Below are 9,624 nucleotides of genomic sequence, written 5' to 3'. Positions count from 1 at the left end.
TGCTTAGTTTTTTCGGTAAAGTCACGTTGAAGAGAAACAACAAAATAATAATATATATTTTATATTTATATTATAAGAATATGAATTACTGCAGTCACGCAAGCTTTAAATCAAAATTTGGTTAAATTATGTTAATGAGGCCGGCCCAAATGTCGAGGGATGGGGGCGTGGGCGCTGAACCCGTCGCAATAAACTCGCGACGGCTTTAACGGACACATTATGTTAATGAGCTACCAGTCACTGGGCGTAGCTTTGCCCAAATAAGGATTGCAACTGGAACGATATCGGCAGTGACCCAAGCGGAGGTGACGTCACGCTCAAGAGCGCGGTGGACGGGGGTGGGGTGAATACCTTGGTGACGTGAAATCACTAGCGAGGCTCACATGAAATTGACTTTTCCAAGACAGAGGTTCTTTGTAAGCCATCTGGCTACCATGAGAGATTCGTTCATGAGGCTATCCACATATACAAGCACAGAGACAATTTCAACCGAGAAGATGGATTCTGGCTTAGCAATCATTGGAACGATTTGATAAACCATTTCAGGTCTTAATTGATTATTCATGCTTACAGTGGCTTTCAGACAGCATACATTAATTTTTCGTCTCCCCCCTTCTCTTTTCAGAACATAGATGGACTAGTCCTTCTAAATAAACTGCCAAATCGCTGCGCGTGGCGCTAACGTTTTAAAAATAAATAAATACACCGTTAAAAAATAAATACATTTATGCAAACCGACACACCTGATGACGACCGTTTGTGTTATGGTCAAAACGTCATGAGAATTTTTATTGTTTTATATATATTTTATTATTTTATTGTTTCCCTTCAACGTGACTTTACCGAAAGAGCTAAGATTACGGAATATCATTTGGGTCATTTTTTTTTGTTACTCAAGATGAGATTTCTGATATTACTGCGTTTTTTTAAATATTTACATAACCAATAAAAATTTGTGTTTTTTTTATTCAGACCGCGCCAATGCCAACGCGAGTGTTTATTGTTGATGGTGAGTTTTGTAAATCCGTCGTACGGTAAAAAGAATAAAGTTTTCCCCGAAAAAAAATAAAAATCTCTCCGCCTTGGAGCCAATCAAGTTTCAGTTTCTCCCCTCCCACGTGACGCGGAGTTTTCTGGCTCCTCCCCCTCCTTGCTCGCCGCCATTTTGAGAGTCGTGAGGGAGGTGAAGCCTGCGGCCTTGACAACGACGAAGATTCACCAGGGTCAGTGACAACCTCACACTTACACACACTGTGACAACCTCACACTCACACACACTGTGACAACCTCACACTCACACACACTGTGACAACCTCACACTCACACACACTGTGACAACCTCACACACACTGTGACAACCTCACACTCACACACTGTGACAACCTCACACTCACACACACTGTGACAACCTCACACTCACACACACACTGTGACAACCTCACACACACACTGACAACCTCACACTCACACACTGTGACAACCTCACACTCACACACACTGTGACAACCTCACACACACTGACAACCTCACACTCACACACACTGTGACAACCTCACACTCACACACACACACTGACAACCTCACACACACTGTGACAACCTCACACACACACACTGACAACCTCACACTCACACACACTGACAACCTCACACTCACACACACTGACAACCTCACACTCACACACTGACAACCTCACACTCACACACTGACAACCTCACACTCACACACACTGACAACCTCACACTCACACACTGACAACCTCACACTCACACACACTGACAACCTCACACTCACACACACTGACAACCTCACACATTGACAACCTCACACTCACACACACTGACAACCTCACACTCACACATTGACAACCTCACACACACACACACTGTGACAACCTCACACTCACACACACTGACAACCTCACACACACTGACAACCTCACACTCACACACACTGACAACCTCACACACACACACTGACAATCTCACACTCACACACTGACAACCTCACACTCACACACACTGTGACAACCTCACACTCACACACACACTGTGACAACCTCACACTCACACACACACTGTGACAACCTCACACTCACACACACACTGTGACAACCTCACACTCACACACACACTGTGACAACCTCACACTCACACACACTGTGACAACCTCACACACACACACTGACAACCTCACACTCACACTGACAACCTCACACTCACACACACTGTGACAACCTCACACACACACACTGACAACCTCACACTCACACACTGACAACATCACACTCACACACACACACTGACAACCTCACACTCACACACACACTGACAACCTCACACTCACACACACACTGTGACAACCTCACACTCACACACACACTGTGACAACCTCACACTCACACACACACTGTGACAACCTCACACTCACACACACTGTGACAACCTCACACACACACACTGACAACCTCACACTCACACACACACTGACAACCTCACACTCACACACACACTGACAACCTCACACTCACACACACTGTGACAACCTCACACTCACACACACACTGACAACCTCACACTCACACACACACTGACAACCTCACACTCACACACACTGACAACCTCACACACACACACACTGACAACCTCACACACACACACTGACAACCTCACACTCACACACACACTGACAACCTCACACACACACACACTGACAACCTCACACACACACACTGACAACCTCACACACACTGACAACCTCACACACACACACACTGACAACCTCACACTCACACACTGACAACCTCACACTCACACACACTCACTGACAACCTCACACTCACACACACTGACAACCTCACACACACACAGGCTGACAACCTCACACTCACACAGACTGACAATCTTACACACACACTGACAATCTCACACTCACACATTCTGACAATCTCACACACACACAGGCTGACAATCTCACACTCACACACACACTGGCAATCTCACACTCACACACAGACTGACAATCTCACACACAGACTGACAATCTCACACACACACACTGACAATCTCACACTCACACAGGCTGACAATCTCACACACACACTGACAATCTCACACTCACACAGGCTGACAATCTCACACACACACTGACAATCTCACACTCACACAGGCTGACAATCTCACACACACACACTGACAATCTCACACTCACACACACACTGACAACCTCACACTCACACACTGACAATCTCACACTCACACACACTGACAATCTCTCACTCAAACACAGACTTACAATCTCACACTCACACCCTGCCCCAACACAATTAAGGCTGCACACGAGCAGGGCCGGATTAAGATTGTGTATGGCCCTGTGCTACACTTCACGTGGCCTTCACGTGGCCTCAAGGTGCACATGGCCTGGCACAAGCGTCGTGGTGACGTCACCACCACGTAGTGGCGAATGGCATTTGTTGTTGTTGTTGTTACTACAGGTACTTTGAGGCCCCCAGTAATATTCCCAAAAGGAAAACAAAGTTAAAGAACAATACAATTTATTTTTACAAGGCTAACGAGAAAATAAATTCAGCATTCACAACTGAAAAAAACTTTTTCTCTTAATCTCTGGAGGCCCTCCAGCTGGCGGAGGCCTCTGGGCTGCAGTTCCTAAAGCCCCCACGCCTCAATCCGGCCCTGCACACGGTCGATGCTTGTCTCTGTAGTGTGCGTGTGATTTTGTGTGTAACGTGTAAGGTTTATCTGCAGAGTCGATCGCATGGAGAAGTCCTCGACAGAGCCCGGTGCTAAAAGGCACCAATGCGACCGGTGTACCTACAGCACGGATCACGCTGAACACATGAAGCATCATCAGAGAACACACACGGGCGAAAAGCCATTCCGGTGCACCGTGTGTGAGAAGGCATTTGCTTGTTTAACAAATCTAAAAATTCACCAGAGAACACACACGGGCGAAAAGCCATTCAGGTGCACCGTGTGTGAGAAGGCATTTGCTTGTTTAACAAATCTAAAAATTCACCAGAGAACACACACGGGCGAAAAGCCATTCAAGTGCACCGTGTGTGAGAAGGCATTTGTGCATTCATCATATATTCGAATTCACCAGAGAATGCACACGGGTGAGAAGCCCTACAAGTGCACTCTGTGCATGAAGGCATTTACTCGTTTAGAAATTCTTCAACATCATCAGAGTACACATACAGGCGAGAAGCTGTACAAGTGCACCGTGTGTGAGAAGGCATTTCCCTATTCAAACTCTCTTCGGATTCACCAGAGAACACACGGGCGAGAAGCCCTACAAGTGCAGTGTGTGTGGGAAAGCATTTTCCTATTCAAACTATCTTCGGATTCACCAGAGAACACACACAGGCGACAAGCCCTACAAGTGCACCGTGTGTGGGAAAGGGTTTATCGCGTCAGGACAACGAACGATGCATGAAAAGATCCACGAGAGGGTGAAATCTACTTGTGAAGGCCAAAGTGCCGCTGCCATGAGTCCATCTCTCATAAAACAAGAACCGGAAGAAAATGACAACTTTGCTACGTGGCCAGGAGTGATGGTGGAGTGTGAAGAAGAGATAACGGTGAAGCGTGAAGGTCAGGGTTCGACTCGAGGTGGTGACCTCCTGGTGGATGGAGTCAGCGTCAAGCGGGAAGAGGAGAACTGAGACTGTCGCTTGTGATTGCCCGGTCGCTTCTGAACACATTCTCCTGCGGAGGGAGCTAGTAGGAACGTTGGGTTGCCCCGTCAATGGCCAGGGTCAACGGCGGCGCCACCACGTGGTGTATTCCGCAAATATGCCCGACTGTGAGGGCTGGCACAAGCCGGCGTGAGTAGGTTAAACGTTGAGTTTTATAAGGGCACCACGGGGTGACCAGCCCCTCACCACCCAGCCCCACCCAGCCCCTCCCCTCTCCACCCAGCCCCACCCCTCTCATTTTTGGATGCACGACGGACAGACAGACACAATAATCCCCTGTGGGCTGGTGGTGTAACCAGGAAGTTCCTACCAGTAAAAGGCGTCGTGTAGCTCAGTCGGCATTACTGGGAAAAATAACCATTTGTCTAATCTTGATTTGAAGCTTTAGTGATTTCTTTGTCTATTAAACTGGAAAAGGACTTTGGCCACATTTGTGCTACGTTTTTTTTGTTTGGGGGGGGGATGTTATAGATTGCGTAAATATATACCCGGTGCGGGTTGTAAACATCGCCCCCTAGGGAGACAAAGGTGGTCAGCCGTGGTGCTGGCTACCCACCCCCTTCAGTGCCATTCGGGGCTTCAGATGTGTTGCTCGCTAGTGTATAATGTAACATAGACTCACAAAGAGACCCAGAGACTCATCACACAGATACCCATAGACTAATCACACATACCCATAGACTATTTAGAGACCCATAGACTCACACAGAGCCATAGACTCATCATACAGAGACCCATATACTCACACAGAGACCCATAGACTCATCACACAGATACCCATAGACTAATCACACATACCCATAGACTCATCACACAGAGACCCATAGACTCATCACACAGAGACCCATAGACTCATCACACAGAGACCCATTGACTCATCATACAGAGACCCATAGACTCACCACGCAGAGACCCATAGACTCATCACACAGAGATCCATAGACTCATCACACAGAGACCCATAGACTCATCACACAGATACCCAGACTCACCACAGAGACAGTCGACTGATCACACAGAGACCCATTGTAATAAAATAATTGCATTGTGAAAATTCTAAATTTTTCTGAAATGTTAATTGTGTAATGTAATGAACGATGTGTTAAAGTGTCATTACAAACGTGTGTGTTGTGTGTATCATTGTGATTGATATTCTTGTTTAATATGTATGTATATTATTATTTGCGGTTATGCATAAAGTTTATCACGACTTATTATCTTTCAGTTTACCTTGTGTTATGAGGTGTGGTTCAGAGGATGAGGATGGGAGAAAATCTGGGTCACGTGACCTTGATGGTTGAGGACCAGAAGTTTCATCCTCTTCCTCGTCTAGTGAGAATGATTCTGGTGCATCAGGAATCGGCAGTCCTTCTCCGTGGGGTCCTGGGCGTGTAGCTGATGGAATGTTTGGATAATGCCCAGTCCACTTTTAATTCTTTGACAAACCTTTCCTAACTGGAGGCGCCATGCAGAAGTAACAATTGCCGATATGATCTGTTGGCTCTCTCCAAATCATTGGCACTGCAAAAGGCATAGATTTCCTGTTCAACCACTGGTGAAGATTCGTTGCACAAGTGTTGCAGTATAGAAGACAGTATATAAGGCTAGCGGTCACGAGTGGTAATAACAGGCTAGGTAGCAGAGAGGGAGCGATATTGGATCTTCAGGAAGGTTCAAGAACCTTCGAGAGAGTTCGAGAAGTAGGGGCGTGGCCAGGGGTGGGTGGATGGCCACGCTGGGGGTAAAAAGGGGGCGAGGAGCGAGGTTCTGGGCTGCCGTGGGAGTCAGGGGTCGTTGCTGTGTCGCAAGTCGTCGCTGTCAAGAGAACCCTCACCAGTCAGTGTGTCTGCGAGTCATTACACGTGGATTGTGTGTGTTGGGTAGAGGGGGCTAAATAGGAGCAGCCTGAACTTCTGTTGACCCCAATCCCTCGTGAAAACCTTCGTCTTAAAGCATCATTAAACATGTTCACTATACGCAGTATTAGGGAGTATTTAGCTGCTATAGATTTCCACATTTCATATAAGCCCCTTCGTTCAGCTATCATTTGTGATAACCGGGTAGTTTCTGGCTTTACCTAGTAAAATATATAGTTTAATCAGCAGTAGCCTACTTTAGGAGCTTAATATAATACATTAATTACCTGCTATAATCACCCAGAAATGTCTGTCCGTCCCGTGCGTGACGTCACTACACAGGAGGCCTACCCCCCGCGTGACGTCACTCCACATGAACCCCTCTCCCTTCATTAATATTCACGCACGCATGGAAATTTACACTGACGCACAAGAAGGTCGCGCACTCCACATGCCGCACCCCTTTCCCTTCATGAATATTCATGAGCGGGTGACGTCACTCTACATGCCGCACCCCTCCACAACCATGAGCCGGAGACGTCACTCCACATGGGGCAACCCCCACCCCCCCACGATTAATAATCACGAGCTGAACAATTTTTCTATTAAATATTTAAGACTTACTGCAATATACACCCGTCCTTGGACGGGCAAAAAAGCTCGTCTCACATATTAAACTAAAACAATTTAATAAATCAAAATAGCAACCAGTAACGCCTAAAACAACTGTCTTATTAAGGTTACGAGCGCGAGGGGTGACGTCACGCGGGGGGGGGGGTCCGTGACGTCACACGGTCGCCCGCAACCACTCTCCCGTATCGTGACGTCACGAACGCCTGCAACCAACCCCGCACCGTGACGTCACGAGCGCAGCTGCAGGGTGACGTCACCGAGCGTGTGGCTGGCTGAGGTAAAAACAATACAAAACTATATATTTTTCTATAAATCATATTAAACATTTCGGGGTTTATATCAAGTAGAGGACGTGGGGCGGCTGTTATTTTACGTTGCCGAGTAGTTTATTTATAAATACAATTTTACACGTCTTTTTTTTTAAGACTTCGGAGTTGCTACGTCTGAGGGGGGTTTTTTGTTCTTAATTTTTTTCTCACCCCTTGAAGGTCACGAAACAAGCGATAAAAAGTGCGGGAATCCGAGTGTTTATAAATAACAAAAACAATATTACACGCTGGGGGGGGGGGGGGGGCGGGTTAAAAGTCGCCTCATAGAAAAAAAGAGCGGGAAACTGTAAAAAGTTGTGAGGTGATGGATTTATTTCATTTATTTTATTTTTTATTTGGTATCACGCTGTGAGCCACGACCCAGCGTCGCTTTCGTGAGGGTGAAACTTTCATCAGCCTCATGGGGTCCACAACATTTTACTTTGCTTGGAAATACGACGTTTTACACCACCCCCTCCCATCCCCAGCGATTCGATTGCTGTGCAGTGTTTGGAATGTGCTAGGAGATGTTAACTACCTCGCCTGTCATCATCACGGTGACTAGGAGATGTTAACTACCTCGCCTGTTGTCATCACGGTGACTAGGAGATGTTAACTACCTCGCCTGTTATCATCATGGTGACTAGGAGATGTTAACTACCTCGCCTGTTATCATCACGGTGACTAGGAGATGTTAACTACCTCGCCTGTTATCATCACGGTGACTAGGAGATGTTAACTACCTCGCCTGTCATCATCACGGTGACTAGGAGATGTTAACTACCTCACCTGTTATCATCACGGTGACTAGGAGATGTTAACTACCTCGCCTGTCATCATCACGGTGACTAGGAGATGTTAACTACCTCGCCTGTTATCATCACGGTGACTAGGAGATGTTAACTACCTCGCCTGTTATCATCACGGTGATTAGGAGATGTTAACTACCTCGCCTGTTATCATCACGGTGACTAGGAGGTGTTAACTACCTCGCCTGTTATCATCACGGTGACTAGGAGATGTTAACTACCTCGCCTGTTATCATCACGGTGACTAGGAGACGTTAACTACCTCGCCTGTTGTCATCACGGTGACTAGGAGATGTTAACTACCTCGCCTGTCGTCATCACGGTGACTAGGAGATGTTAACCACCTCGCCAGTCGTCATCACGGTGACTAGGAGATGTTAACTACCTCGCCTGTTATCATCACGGTGACTAGGAGATGTTAACTACCTCGCCTGTCGTCATCACGGTGACTAGGAGATGTTAACTACCTCGCCTGTTATCATCACGGTGACTAGGAGGTGTTAACTACCTCGCCTGTTATCATCACGGTGATTAGGAGATGTTAACTACCTCGCCTGTCGTCATCACGGTGACTAGGAGATGTTAACTACCTCGCCTGTTATCATCACGGTGACTAGGAGATGTTAACTTCCTCGCCTGTCGTCATCACGGTGACTATTAGATGTTAACTACCTCGCCTGTTGTCATCACGGTGACTAGGAGATGTTAACTACCTCGCCTGTTATCATCACGGTGACTAGGAGATGTTAACTTCCTCGCCTGTCGTCATCACGGTGACTATTAGATGTTAACTACCTCGCCTGTTGTCATCACGGTGACTAGGAGATGTTAACTACCTCGCCTGTTATCATCACGGTGACTAGGAGGTGTTAACTACCTCGCCTGTCATCATCGGCGACCGGGCAACGTTGGGCGGCGTCGGCGACAGCGTCGGTGGCGTCGTCGGCACTGGCGGCACCGGTCGCGGCGGCGTCGTCGTCGTCGCCCCACGGCCGCTGCCGTCCGGTGACCGGCAGGGCGGTGCCGTGGCCGCTGGCGGCACCAGGAAGGGCGAGGGGTTGGTGGTGGTGATGGAGGAGAAGGGCGAGGAGGTGGAAGAGAAGAGTGAGGAGGTGGTGATGGAGGAGAAGAGTGAGGAGGTGGATGAGAAGGGTGAGGAGGTGGAGGAGAAGAGTGAGGAGGTGGTGGCCTCCTCCTCCCACACCGTCATCAAGCGTCAGCGGAGCTACACGGGGAGGGGCAGCCATGTTTCCTTCCCACACTTGGAGCTGCAGAGAAAAAGGTACATACATACACACATA

The 9,624-nt window shown here is 47.7% G+C and overlaps 1 long non-coding RNA gene across 1 annotated transcript; it reads left to right on the top strand.

Annotated features, from left to right (window-relative positions):
* The first annotated feature begins 1,155 nt into the window (after positions 1–1,155).
* On the top strand, positions 1,156–5,931 carry LOC142910706 (uncharacterized). The gene is made up of 2 exons (XR_012933071.1): positions 1,156–1,223; positions 3,765–5,931. It is a non-coding gene; the product is annotated as an uncharacterized LOC142910706 (long non-coding RNA).
* The last annotated feature ends 3,693 nt before the right edge of the window (positions 5,932–9,624 follow it).

The sequence above is a fragment of the Petromyzon marinus genome, unplaced genomic scaffold, assembly GCF_048934315.1.
Source record: "Petromyzon marinus isolate PM22_M1 ecotype Great Lakes invasive population unplaced genomic scaffold, UKy_Petmar_22M1.pri1.0 PM_G_Scaffold_15, whole genome shotgun sequence".
NCBI classification, from domain to species: Eukaryota; Metazoa; Chordata; class Hyperoartia; order Petromyzontiformes; family Petromyzontidae; genus Petromyzon; species Petromyzon marinus.
Note: the sequence above shows the minus strand (reverse complement) of the source record. Positions and strands in the feature narration are given on the sequence as shown.